This window comes from Macaca nemestrina, chromosome 4 (assembly GCF_043159975.1).
Source record: "Macaca nemestrina isolate mMacNem1 chromosome 4, mMacNem.hap1, whole genome shotgun sequence".
In the NCBI taxonomy this organism is placed as follows: domain Eukaryota; kingdom Metazoa; phylum Chordata; class Mammalia; order Primates; family Cercopithecidae; genus Macaca; species Macaca nemestrina.
Genome location: NC_092128.1, coordinates 48,712,700 through 48,726,653, shown reverse-complemented (window position 1 = coordinate 48,726,653; position 13,954 = coordinate 48,712,700). Strand labels below are relative to the sequence as shown.

At 41.6% G+C, this 13,954-nt stretch overlaps 1 long non-coding RNA gene across 1 annotated transcript; it reads right to left on the bottom strand.

Annotated features, from left to right (window-relative positions):
- Positions 1 to 3,804: 3,804 nt before the first annotated feature.
- LOC105475281 (uncharacterized) lies at positions 3,805 to 7,417 on the bottom strand. Its single transcript, XR_983243.2, has 3 exons — positions 7,074 to 7,417; positions 6,902 to 7,004; positions 3,805 to 3,915 (listed from the first exon to the last, which is right to left on the bottom strand). It is a non-coding gene; the product is annotated as an uncharacterized lncRNA (long non-coding RNA).
- Between the last annotated feature and the right edge of the window lie 6,537 nt (positions 7,418 to 13,954).

The window sequence follows — 13,954 nt, the reverse complement described above, 5'->3', positions numbered from 1 at the left end:
GTGGCTTTACGGCTTGTTTGTTTTTAATGGCTTATTTGGGTTTTTTGTTGTTGTTATTGTTTCTCTGGCATGCACAGAGCAGTGTTCCCTTTGGGATTATATGTCTCCTGAGATCTCTATCCAATGGCTCATGTTTTATGAAGTTCAGTGACCCTGACTGGAAGAAATGTAGGGTATTCCTAGTCTTATGTACTCCTGGATTTACTTGGCCTACTGTTGCAGGATCCTCAGGGTGTTGCTTTTCTAGCTGGAAACCTCTGTGGCCAGTGGTGCCCTTCCTAAAGTTTTGTTCAGGCCCACTGGGCTCATTCCACCCACTCAGCCTGGCAGGCTGCACTCAGCTCATGCTACCAGCCTGGATCCCATGCCTGTCCAGGGAGACTGTGTGGAGCAGCAACAGGTGTGTGAGCACATTCTCACTTATAAGTGGAATATAAGTAGGTCTGGCCACTGCACAGACATGCCAGCTGCTGCAATGGGGTGGGCAGTTTCATGTCAGCATGGGCGCTAGCTCTCCTCAAGGCTGAAGCTAGACCAGGGCACCACAAGCAGCTTCCACAGCTGGCACCGGAGAACACAGTATCACTCAGAAGCTTGGAGATGCCAGGAACAACAGGGCCGCAAAGAGGGAGTTACAGCCCTGGCTCAGGGAGTTCCCAGGTCTGGTTCTTTGAAGGGCCACAGCTCCTCTTTCCTTCTTTTCAACCACAACGTGGCAAGCAAGGAATGTCTCAGCCCTGGTTGTGTTACAGCTCCTTTAGCCTTAGTCAGTGGGTCCTGAGTTCTTGTCCTGTGCCCAGGAAGAATGAGGCATGCAGACAAGTGGAAGGTGAGCAGGACGAAGAGGAACTTTATTGAGTGACGATAACTCAGAGGAAGCCCTAGAGTGGGTAGCTCCTCTTGGCAGGCAGGTTGTCCTGTGTCTCTGCAGCTCTTGGGAGAGAGGAGGCCCTGGAGTGGGTCTCTCTTCTCTGCAGCTGGTCATCTGATGTCTGCTGCTCTCAGCAGAGAGGAGACCGTGGAGTGGGTAACCTCTTTTGGCAGCCAGTCTTCCCAATGTCTTCTCAGCTCTGGCTGAGCCCAGGGCTTTTGTAGGCCTCAGAGGAGAGGAAGTACATGCAGATTGGTCCATGGGTAGCCACAGGCAGGCCCGGAAAAAGCATCACAAACTTCCACTCCAGTCCATGGGACTGACAGCCCGGTCCCCAGCCTTCAGCCTCTTCCTGGACTGAAGGTGGAACCTTACTAGGGACCTGCCCCCTTTCACTCAGGAACCTGTCTGCCTCCTGCTGCCATTCATGGCATCCAGGCTGTAGGTGCTAAGGGATGCTTGCAGGCCAGCACCAAGCTGCCCTCAGTCCTCCATCAGCTTCCCTCATAGTATGCTCATCAGCACTTGAAATCCGGAGGGGAGCCAAGGCAGCAGGGACTGGTGTGTCAGTACTGCCCCAAGTGTGTGCACACCTGGCCAGGCCACGACAGCACCCAGGCTCACTCAGCTCTGACTTTGCTCCAAGATTGGAGTGGGGGCTGACAGAAGGGAGAATCCAGGCAGCAGGAGCAGGCATTTCCAAACCTGTGAGGGCAGAGGGGCCTTCCCAGATCCCAAGAGTGCAGGGATGCGGGGTCCATAGCCTGGTTTGCATGGCTGCAGCTGGGGCCAGGGGTGGGGCTCCTGCCTGCTCCATGGAGCAGGAGGCCTGGGTCTGCAGCCACGGTTTAGGTGGCTGGCTGCACCTACACCTGGAAGGGTGAGGCTGCTGCCTTCTCCCAGCCCTGAGAGCACAGGGATGCTTGGGTCCACAGCCATGACTTGGGTGGCTGCAGTGGCAGCTGGGGAGCTCCTGCCCCATCTGGGGAGGGGCAGGGCTCCTGCTTGTCCCCAGCTCCCACCAGCTCCATGGAGCATGCAGCCGCAGCTGTGCCTCCCTGCTGCGGTCAGCATGATGGTGGCAGCTGCTCCAGATGGCCCATCGCCTCCATCATTACTAACTTCCAAGTGTTGGGTTTTCTTTTTTCTTTCAGTCTCATGAAATTTCGTCTCATGTTTACACAAATCAGTACTCAGTCAAAAACTAAAGGGGACTCCTCTGGATCTTGCACTTCCTCTGAAAGCTCTAAACACATTCTCCTTTCTAGATTTGGCCTCGCAAAGTATAGCTGCCTTTGCCTCCCTGTACCTAACTCTACCTCCTCAATTGGGAAGGCCACCAGGCCTTCCTTGGTTCCCCTCCCAACACTGTGGCCTGGGAGTCCTGTCAGGTGGTAAGCTAGGGAATTTGTAAGACTCAACCCATTTGCTTTCCTTCTCTCAGAGTCTAAAGTGGCTACTGTCTAAATTAGGAAAACAGGTTTTTTAAATAAGTTTTGTCCATTTTTCTAATTGCTTATGACATAAGAACAATATCTGTAAACATTAATCCTTCATAGAAAGAAGCAAACAAACTCAGAAATACCATTTTTAGTTTTCAACACTATATAAGGCAGATCAGAAGGAGGTTAGAATTATATCTGAGTACCAATTCGCCATATCCATCTACATTATCCCCATGCTGCAAAGAAGAATACTGGGGCTCAATAACTCACAGAGATAGTAAGTGGCAGAATTAGGATTAGAAACACAATCTGATTTCAGAACCTCTGTCTTCAGTCATTCTTCTCTATTTCTTTCTTAATTCTCAACTATTTTCATCCATCCATGCCTGACTGATTCTTTTCCATTTTGGATCTACTGCTTGTATATCCAAACCCAGTCTGACAGAGCAAAGGGAAAGCCCTGGAACACTAGAGAAATCATAAAACGAATAACCACTCTTATAGATAAACGAGAGGAAAAAATAAATCCATGGTCCTTTATCATCAGGTCAACCTCACACTCAAGAAAATTGCATTCCTCATTGTTGCTCAAGATACAGCCCCTCTAAATGAAGCTCTCAGCATCCCATTCTCCTTTCATTTAACACCTTTTCCTTTTATTTGTAATTCTCCTTGACTTAAAATAACCAAATAGTGCTGTCTACATTATTACTATTAGAATTAATGAATAATTAGGAATAAAACTTCATGGAATTCAATGTCTGGGCTGAGGAACCCTACCCTAGAAAAATTTTTATGTAACTGGTATATAAAAGTGGCATTTAGTTATTTGTCACTATAGTTTACTTTCCCTCTCCCTCAAACAACCGATATTACTCAATCTTTGGAATCACAGCTTTATAAATCATTTAAGGCTACACAGATTCTATTTATAAACAACTCTCAAAGGACATATTGTGTCCCCCGTTCACATGCCAAACTCCCACAGAGATCTAGCCATGTGCGGATCAAGGTCACACCGTGGATAATATTCTTGCTTTCATCTCCACGTGAGAAACTAGAGTTAAGGCATAAGTCTTTTACATCAGTAAAGTTCAAGCTCCAGTGTAACTGAATAGGGTCCAAGGCCAAACACAAAGGCTGGTTTTTAACAGAATTGTTGCCATGGCTTGGTCACCTCCCAAATGTGCATGCATATCAAAGCAACAAGCACAAACTGATTGAGACTGCTCAGATCAGAACTAACCAAAGGACTCACTCACTCAGAATCCAGCAGAATTACTGCATTAGAGCTGTCAAACAATACGTTATTGATCATCCAGAATCAATAGCTATACTTCTACCTCCCTCTCACTTAACCACTCAGCTCCAAGCTGAGCAGATGCAGGCAAAATAATATAGTTTAAGAAAAATAGAAGCCCGTGAAATTGGTAGTCTTTAAACCTGCTTCCTGCAAAGGTAATTCTCTACAGTGATTCTTACCTTTCAGTGTCTTGGGTAATTATAGGATTTAGAAGTTTTATCCTAATTTGTCCGTTGTTTGTATCAAGCAGTATATTATTTTCTTCTCAAGCTACAGGAATCATAATTTCCATGCCACTGTTGTTTTGAAGATAAAATGTATTCTTTATTACCTCAAGCAGCAATTGATGCACTATGTTTAACAAGTATCCAAACAAGTCAAGCAGAGGAGAACCCATAATAATGTGGACATTTCTGTGCATCACTCACCCAGGTGAAAAGGTGAAGTCAAGTGTACAGTGTCTCTGAATTTATGACAAGATTTCACCACCTCCACTTGAGAAAATATCACACAATCTCATTCTCCTCTTTCAGAGCCAATATTAGAGGTGATGGCCCATTTTCGGTCACAACAACAACAAAATGGTTGCACTGGTTTTAAATAAGTTTGCTAAAGATTACAAGTCAATGTTGTATTGTCCTCATTTTTTTTTTCTTTTTATTTCAATAGTTTTTTTCAGCCTCTGCTGTTTAATGCAGGCTGTATGCCAAAACCATCTTAGAAAGTCTGTTATGCCAGATGTCACCCTTTTGCCCTTTCGCTCTATCTGCAGATTTTCTTTTAACAACAGCTGAAGCCCAAGTTAGCAAGCATGCATTTTTTACAGTAAAAGAGGTATTATGAATAACACCTTTTGTATTTTGAATCACACCCTCAAAGAGCACAGCACTTTGTTCACGTACCACATCTTTAAAAAAGGATTATTCGTGGCTCCTTTAGATTTAAAGGGAGAACTTTAAGGTTTTGGCAGTTGAAGATCAGTTTTTTTTATCCACAGTAGAAGCTGATAGGTTTGTTTTGCCGTGAAACTGATCATTTCTGGAAAAAAGGAAAAAAAAAAAAAAAAAAAGACACTACTCTACCTTAATCGCTTTATGTCTGCTCTCTGTTGTCAAAACAGACGTGTGAACAGTGACACTGCCCTCAAGGAGAGCTAGCTCCCTTGTGAACAGACCTACTCAACAAAGTGTGTCGTTCAAACAAAGCATTGGGTGGGTTTTTTGCCACTACAGAGAGAAGAGGCCCTTAGGTCAATGATTAATTGAGGCAAGGAGGAGTTTCTGGATAAGTTGTTGGGCCAAGTTCAGCCTCCCATATGTTGGCATACTTTGTCAACTTTCACCTTTGGAAGTTTCTGTTCGAAAGTTGGTCAGCCACTCTAACAGCTAAATGTAACCCAGTCAGAAAGTAAAACATTAGATATTCTATACTTCAGAGAACTTAAAAGATTCCCCCAAAGGAGAGGAAGGGAAATTCAGGGCAAAAGAATTCCTTCTTTCAGGAAGAATCTGTTCTGAGTATCCAATTCTGAGTTTCACGAAAATTTACTTCTACCCATCTCCAAATTTATTTTATACAACAGAAAATCTATTTTATACAGCAGAAGCCTAAGCTATAAAAATCACAACATTCAGTATATAAGCTCATAGATATTGCTCTTTTAAAACTGAAAGAGACCTTAGAGATCATCTAGGGTTAACCTGAGAAAGTAACAACAGGTATAGAATGAGCTGGCTTACATTTTTTAAAACTACCGAACAGCCATGAGCTAATGCCCCTAACTGGTACAACATAGCCATACGCGAGCAAGATCTCAATAAAAAAGAAGAAACACTGAAAAGGAACTAGCCTTTTCATTTCACATGTGAGAAACATGAAACCCAGAGACAGGAAATAATCTCCTCAAGGTCAAATAAGTGGTCTCTTCCCTTCTCCCACACTTTTCCCACTATACCACAACTACAGATCATTTTTGAGGTGGTTCTGGACAATTAGCAGTGCACTTTGAATCACCATTCAGAGGTAAGCCAACGAGGTAAGGGACATAAATAGGCTGATGTTTATCTACCACCAAAATACCCTCCAGAGAACACTCCTGGGCTAGCTGTATGGTCCTATACCCAATTCACCTGTGCTATATAGACCCAGATATAAGAGTTAAAAGAATGAATTCTGCTGATTTTTTATCTGAACAGGAACATTTTCTTTTCAATGCAAGTCTGTATATACCCTATTAAGAATCAAATCTCAACTAGATTAACTAGAAATTTAAAAAAGAAAAAAAAAAGTGAAGCCCAAAAGGAACTTACTTGACTTTAATTGAAGCACTTGCAGTAACTTGAGCATTTATAACACTTTTGTTAATCCTAAATGAATCTTCAGCTTCCAAAATCTCAGTCACCCATTAAAGCTAATGCCACAAAATATAGTTTGTTAAGCATATCCAAACCTGTGTTCATGTGAGTATCTGTGTTTCTTAAACCAGCTGTCTAAGATAAAGAAGTGCTGTCTTTTATCTGATTCTATTCATGCCGCAGTATCTAATCTCTGCCCAGGCTGAGCAGCTTTACAATGGAGGTGAGAAGTTAATCCACTAAAAGATCTCTGCTCCTCCCAGATACTTTTAGACAGTCACTGGTTCCCAACCCTGGCTAAGTTTTAGAATCACCTGTGGGGGCCTTTAAAACATATCAATTCCTGGCCTACAACCCCAGAGATGCTTATTTAGTACGTGTGGGCTGAGAAAGCTTTTTGATTATTTTTAATTAAGTTCTCCAGGTGATTCTTTTGCAGCTAGTCTGTCAACAAGTCTTTGAAAACCAGAACTGTAGCTCTCTCTGAGCAGGAAAGGTGTTTATCCCCCACGGAGCTCTTGTTTGTATCCATTCATTTCATCCTTACCACTTTCTAGTAATTGTGACCATCAGAGAAAGCACCATGCCTCAGAGGGAAAGCAGGGAAAACAAAAGTTGAAACACCAACAAACCAGCAAAATCATATATTGTAGAACCAGGAAGGCATTCCAGAGACGATATTCACCAGAGAATGAAGACTCTTACACCTTCAAACTGATTGACTTGCCGTATGATGTGTGACTTCTCTGATGACACTGGATTGTCATATCCTGGCCCTATTAGCACAGTGGCGTTACTGCCTGACTTTCCTATAGACAGGGCCCCCAAAATGTACACCTATAGAAGGCCATGTTCACATAGTTGTGCCTCAGGGGTTTCCATTTACATAGACCATAATTTGAATATCAGAACCTGGAGTTGTACTCACCTCATGGCTCTGACCATACGCATTCAAATTCTTGTTCTAACTCGTCCAAGCCTCTTGCATTTCATGTCTGGAAACTGAAGTCCATAGACATCATGGGACTTACCTAAGATTATAGAGCAGTATAGTGTCAGAGTTAGATAAATGCTCTTCCTTAATTCATAAGAACAGGTACCTGGGTCAATGCAAACACCACACTCAGCAGTCCCAGCTCCAGAGGAAATAAGGACAGTGTTGAGATTAAAGAGTCCACCCAGAGAAGATAAATATCATGTCACAAAAGTCCTGCCACTGAAGTCTCCACTTCCCAGAATCCCACAGTCAATCTGAGAGGATCAAAAGCAATGAATTCAGCTACACTGCAGTAAATGTTCCCATTCCAAGAGATTTGGATACTTGACAGGGAAGGCAAGGGAGGCAGCCATGTCATTTAGTTAGAAAGAAGAGATGATAATAACTTGTTCCATAAGGTTAAAAAGAGAGATTATTTTTCCTAGGACTTCTACTTGGATGTTTTGGTCTTCGTCAGCACAGAAGAAAAATACTCATATTATGAAGTCAGAAGTATCTCAGCAGATTCTGAGGGACAATAAAAGGATTAACTGATCAGTGAAAGAGTAGCCCTCTTGATGTCTTTAGACAAGCTGGATAGGGTGACTGATTCTGAGGTACACTGTGTTTCTACTGAAGTATGAGATGTTGAGGGACAATTCTCCATAGGTGTCTAGTGTTACGAGAAGAGGCACTGACTACCTTAGTCCCAAACTATCTTTTCAATGATATTTGTAGAAAGAACACACTTGCAAGATAGTGACAGTATCTCCCTCCAGAGCAAGCAGAAAGTTAATTTACTGTCCTGTATAATAAAGGTAATGTCTTCCGGCCACGCGCGGTGACTCACGCCCATAATCCCAGCACTTTGGGGAGGCCGAGGCGGGCGGATCACAAGGTCAGGAGATCAAGGCCACCCTGGCTAAAATGGTGAAATCCCGTCTCTACTAAAAATACAAAAAAGTTAGCCAGGCATAGGTGGTGCACACCTGTAGTCCCAGCTACTTGGGAGGCTGAGGCAGGAGACTGGAGTGAACCCAGGGGGTGGAGCTTGCAGTGAGCTGAGATCCCACCACTGCACTCCAACCTGGGTGACAGAGGGAGACTCTGTCTCACAAAAAAAAGAAAAAAAAAAAAAAAGATAATGTCTTCCTCTGGGGAAAAGGACAGTCAGGCTTACTGTCCCTTATAAGATATTCAAGTTCCCTAACTCAGGATTCCTCACCTGTGATGCAAGCCCCCTGTGTTTGCAGCATTCATATGGATCTCTTTATATTACCTACAAAGGACAGGGAGAGGAGAGGAACTGATACAAATAGTATGCTCATTCCACTTGCTATTGTTATACGTAATAGGGTCCTCTGTCTCTGACCACAAATCTCATGTCTTCTGCCAGTATCCATGGAACTATAGCAAGCAAACATGTTAGTTTGCATGTAGGGTAAAATCTCAGACACATCACAGTTCTTGAGACAGGGAAAGGCTTCAAATTCAATCCACAAAACCAGATTTTTTTTCACTATTGTATGAAAATAAAAAGACGAATTTCTTTTTATTCACACAGGTAGTACTAATAAATAAAATTAACATAGACAAATAGTAAGCTTTTGTTTTCTATTGATAGGTCACAAAAATACCAGACTACTTTCTGAGACATACTAGGACCAGGCTAAAATGTAAGGAAAATAACCAGGACCTGGGTTGGATTCCAGAAAGCCCAATTAGTAGACCAAGGGATCTAGCTGAGGCAAGAAGTAGGTATTTGGTGCAGAGTCAAAAGGGCTAGAGGAACCCAGATTATCAGAGAAATAGAGGGGCAGCTGGTTCCTGGCAAGACAACAGGTAGTAGCAATGTAAAGTATAGGATTGGTTTCAAGAAACATAACCTACTCTCTCATCCATAAATTGGGGAACAGGATAGAGATTGGCCAGCAAGAACCAGACTATATTAGTGGAACAAATTCAAGTTGGGACCCCCAAGCCATAAGAGAGACTAGAAAACTGAGCAGGCTTACCAGAGAGAAACAGAGTAGGGTAAAAACTGAAGTTCAATTGTAGAACTGGGCTAAAACGACACAAGAAAAACAAGGAGAATGTTGAGAGATTCAGAAGCTGCATAGCCCTCTGAGCCATCCCTGGCCCACCAGATGTTAGCATGAGACTGTGAGTTCCAGCATCTTTCGACTCCATCCTGAACTGCCTTAGCAATTGACTGAGCCTGGATCTGGTGCTGGAGCCTTCTGTAGATTCAGTATGAAGGTAAAGACAGAGGGAAAGAGGCAGCATACCAAAAAGTAGCATCTGAAAATGGTTGTTATGTTTTACAAAATATCAGATCACTAAGCCACTTGACAGTCTATCCAATCAGATGAACCATGCCATTTTTGTCACAGGACCAATCACTGTGACACTAAATTGGAAAAATATGTACAAGGTTTAGATTTGACCTATGGAACATATGGAGGTTTAAATGCTGATGGAAGTTGATTTTTGCTTTTTTATTTTTGTTATTATTGCCCCAATACAAATTCATTCTTTAGACTTAAAACCTACTGGCCCATAAGTCCTTTGGTAAAAGGCTGGGAGAATCATTACAACATATATATGTCATGGTGTTGCCAGGTCCTTCCTCTTGGAGACTTAGCCACTACTTCAGTCAGTGAACTCTAGGTCTGGAAAATGGTTTAGGTTTGGAAACTGGATAGAGAGTATGAATTTTTATTGGGGAATTTTCTCTCAGTCTCTTGCCCATTCATTCTTACTTCCTGACCATCAAATTCCTTGCTATTATGTATATTCATGAGAACTTACTGGCTATCCATAGGTTTTGCCCCTGAGAACGTCACGTCTGTTGATCATCTTTACAATTCTCTGTAGGTCAATACCACTTGGCTGCCCCTTCCTGACATCTAGAGGTTAAGTGCCACTACCTAGCCTCTATTACTTTAGGACCCTCTCATTCCCATTGCTATCATCAACAAGCCAATCTCCAGAATAGTGTCTCCTCCCATCAGTCCTGCTTTCCAGAGGAAAGCCACCACTGAATTTCTTGGTGATGCTCATTTGCTTATCATCATCACATTCCTGATGACCTTGGTGAGTGGTGTGTCCTCTGGGACTTTCCGTGGAACATAATCCTCTAGCAGGTCTTTTGGCCTGACATATTATAGCCACTCCAATATGCCCATTTCCAGAACATTTGAAACCTCTTGTTTTGCCCTTTACCATTGCAACTGAGATATTTCCATTTCACTCAACACGAACAATGACTTTCTCTAGGTTTTTAGGAGCACCTAAGTAGTTTGCACCATCTTCTGAAGTCCTTGTCAGTGTTGCATGTTGCATCCCAAAAGAATTATCTCAAGTGAATAAAGTCTTCCTTATTTAGTCTTATGTTTTGATCCCTGTGGTCCAGCACCCTCAAAATCCAGTCCCATGGGTTCTCCAGCAGCTTCTTCTAGTACATACTGGCTAATTCTTGCAGTCCTTTGGAGTATAGCTCCATTCTCCTCGTATGAGATCCAGCATGTCCCTATCTAGGCTATGCTGCAACTTAACCCCAGCTATTGATTGGGCAGCCAGGAAAAAAAGCAAGAGCAGATGTCAAGAGGGATTCTTGCAGCCTAGTGGGGCAGAGTGTCTTTCCCTGGGAGAGTGGGTTTGGTTCCAGTTGGTTTTCTGTTTTCCTATAGCAAGAAATACTGGCCTCTTTATAAGCTCTACCAAAGAATCCTTTTGGACTACATAGTTTTTAAATTATTTGTCAATCATTGCATAACACGTTGCGTTTGGCCATACCATTTCTCTTCACTTTCTACTGAACAAATGCCTATTTCACATGAGTTTGGTGGCTGTGGTGGTTGGCTCCCACATGCCTGTACTTTGGGGTTCTTGGGATTGTGGTGATGCCTAGTATTGTTGCCAGCGTCGAATATGGCTTTTTGCTTTTGTTTTTTAGTCTCTCTGTTTTTTGTTTTGTTTTGTTTTTTTGAGATGGAGTCTCACTGTGTCGCCGAGGCTGGAATGCAGTGGCAGGATCTCGGCTCACTGCAACCTCCGCCTCCCAAGTTTAGGCAGTTCTCTACCTCAGCCTCCTGAGTAGCTGGGATTAAAGGCATGTGCCAGCACACGTGGCTAATTTTTGTATTTTTAGTACAGATGGGGTTTCACCATCTTGGCCAGGCTGGTCTTGACCTCCTGACCTCGTGATCCACCCACCTCGGCCTCCCAAAGTGCTGGCCTCCCAAAGTGCTGCCTCCCAAAGGCGTGAGCCACCATGCCCAGCCGTCTCTCTATTTCTGTATGAGGATTCAGATCCAAAACTTATGCTGCCATTGATGCTATCTTCGCAGAATCAGGTGTGAATTTTATTGCTTTATCTATATTTTTTTAAAGTAAAATGTAGAATGCAATGAGAAATTTGATATCTGCTTTAGCATTTAAGCTGAATCAAGCCACAGAAGGAATGTTGTCAGGAAAGAAGATATTTAAAACAGAAAATTAAATCACAAGCTATCAGGTTTTTTTTTTAAGCCAAGAAAGTGATGCACCTGAAACTGATTCAAAGAATAATGAAATGACCTTATGCCTTTTTTTCTACCTGTCACATTCCACAGCTAATAATAGGAAGTCTGAAAGTCACAAATTACATAGAAATGGGAGACTAAAGAATATACACAATGGCAAACAAAAAAATATATGGATTTGCACAAATGTTCATTTTGAAAATGGAAGAAAGTTTGTGCTTGTTATTTCACACAAATGGATTCACCTAACCATAATTAAAGGCTCTAGCCAATTAAAGGTGTAATAAAACCACAGATAGCTGTAAAATGAACAGAAGAACTCTCCTGAGGGTCTGGAAACTGAGGGTTGCTTACAGTTCTCTGTCTTAGATCTTATCCTTTTGGGAAAATAATGAATCTCCAGACTTTCATGGTTTTGTACAGATTTCTTCCATTTTAGAGTATTTTCCCCTTTTTAAGCATTTTTCCCTTGTGTTTATGGCATATACAATCAGATGTGCAGCAACTGTAATTGCCACACAAAATAGGCTTTGGGGACCTGACATGGGTTCACACATTCAATAAGCAGTCTTTCAATCTGGGTAGGACTCAGGATGGTTCAGTGGAAGGTGAAGTTTGGCAACACTAAGCAGATCTCTCTTTAAATCTTCACTCCACTCTTTAACAGAGAGGAGTTGGGCAAGTGGCTTAACCTCTCTGAGCCTCAGTTTCCTCTTCTGTAAAATTAAGTTTATACAAGTCACCTTGGAGAGGTAATAATTCAAGATAAAGATTTAATCCCCTGACATTTAAGAAGTGTTTAACAAATGTTTATTATTATTATTTTATCACCCATTAGTTTGGAAAAAAACATAATCTACAGTATCCCAAAATTATTACTATCTATATGCCATTATAAAATATTATATTTTTCTACAGAAAAAGTCAAATCAGCTGGCTCTTTTCTTGCCGTGTAGACACAGACCTCCTGGGAAATCATCAAAGGGGGAATAGATTTAGACTGTGACTCTGAATTTTGGAAATTGTTTTAGACTGAGCATGAAGAGGTTATAAACACAAAATAAAATAGGGAAAAAAAGTCTTCTGCACATATTATCTCTTTGAAACATTTGAAGAACAGACCCAGTGTTTATATAAAGGAGGAAGAAAACAACAACAACAACAAAGGCTGCAGGTATCTTTTGCTTTTCATTCCTCTGACGTATAGTCAGCCTCTGTATCTGTGGGTTTCACAGCCACAGATCAAAAATGTAGTTAGGTCTAGAATGGTTGGGTCTGTACTGAACATGTACAGACATTTTTCTTCTTGTCATTAGTCCCTAAACAATACAGTATAACAGCTATTTGCATGGCATTTACATTGTATTTGATATCATAAGTAATCTAGAGATGATTAAAAGTATATGTGAGGATATACATAGGTTACACTATGCTGTTTTATATAAGGGAGTTGAGCATCCGTGAATTTTGGTATCCTGGGGTGTTCAGGGTGGGGTACAATCTGGAACCAATCTCCTGTGGATACTGAGGGATGACTATACTAACGATTTTATCTAAATGAAACTGATAATCCATGTTTCCACTGAAGCTTCCCAACCAAAATACTCAACTATGTCTATTACTGTTGAAGTTTTGGTTTTCAGTTATTCTTTTCTTTTTTACAGAAGTAATTGAACCTCGTGATTAAATTAGAAATTTATGTTGAGATTTGCAAGATAGTATACCAATTCAAAATTATTTTATAGAAAGTTCAGGTCTTTTCTTTGTCTGCTGTTGCTACTTCTGTATGTGAGTATGATATTTTTTAAAGAGAAAGCATTAGAACAGTATTTATCTTGCCAAGAATAAATGTCAAAGTCATATCTGCAAGAAGGATATTGAACTTTTGCTGAAGGCCAGCTGCCAAATGCAAATTAACGCCTACAAAGACATAGCTGACGATTTCTTTGAATATTATTACTTTTCCACCAACCTAATAATAAGTATGAACCTAAAGCTTGATAGGTGTTCATATAAGATATAACATATATTTGTGAATATAATATGGTAGTAAAGATAAGTATCTTTTGTAGATTTTGAGAAAAGCCTATAGATTTTTATAGTTTTATTAAATAAGTTGATAAGTAGATATTGAGTCCCCACCCAAACTGTGTAATAATTAGAGGTATCTAATGACAAAATGGATGGCTTTTTCAGCCAATAAGTTCATTGAGGGTGAAAAGTTTATTTAAAAGCTGGATGTCCATCTGTTAAGGGACAGATATATCAAATGCTCTAAAACTTGCCTTGGTCTCTCCTTCTGCCTTAAGCCTCTCAGTCAAATTCTTTCTTCTGAGGAGGCAAGAATTGAGGTTGCTAAGGCCCATACAGATACATTCTGCCACTAACAGAGGTAGGATATGAGTCTTGTTCTGTGTGGAATCAAAGCTCTACTCATTAGCCCTCAAAGAAGTCATGTTAGGCCCTGCCTGGCTCCCAC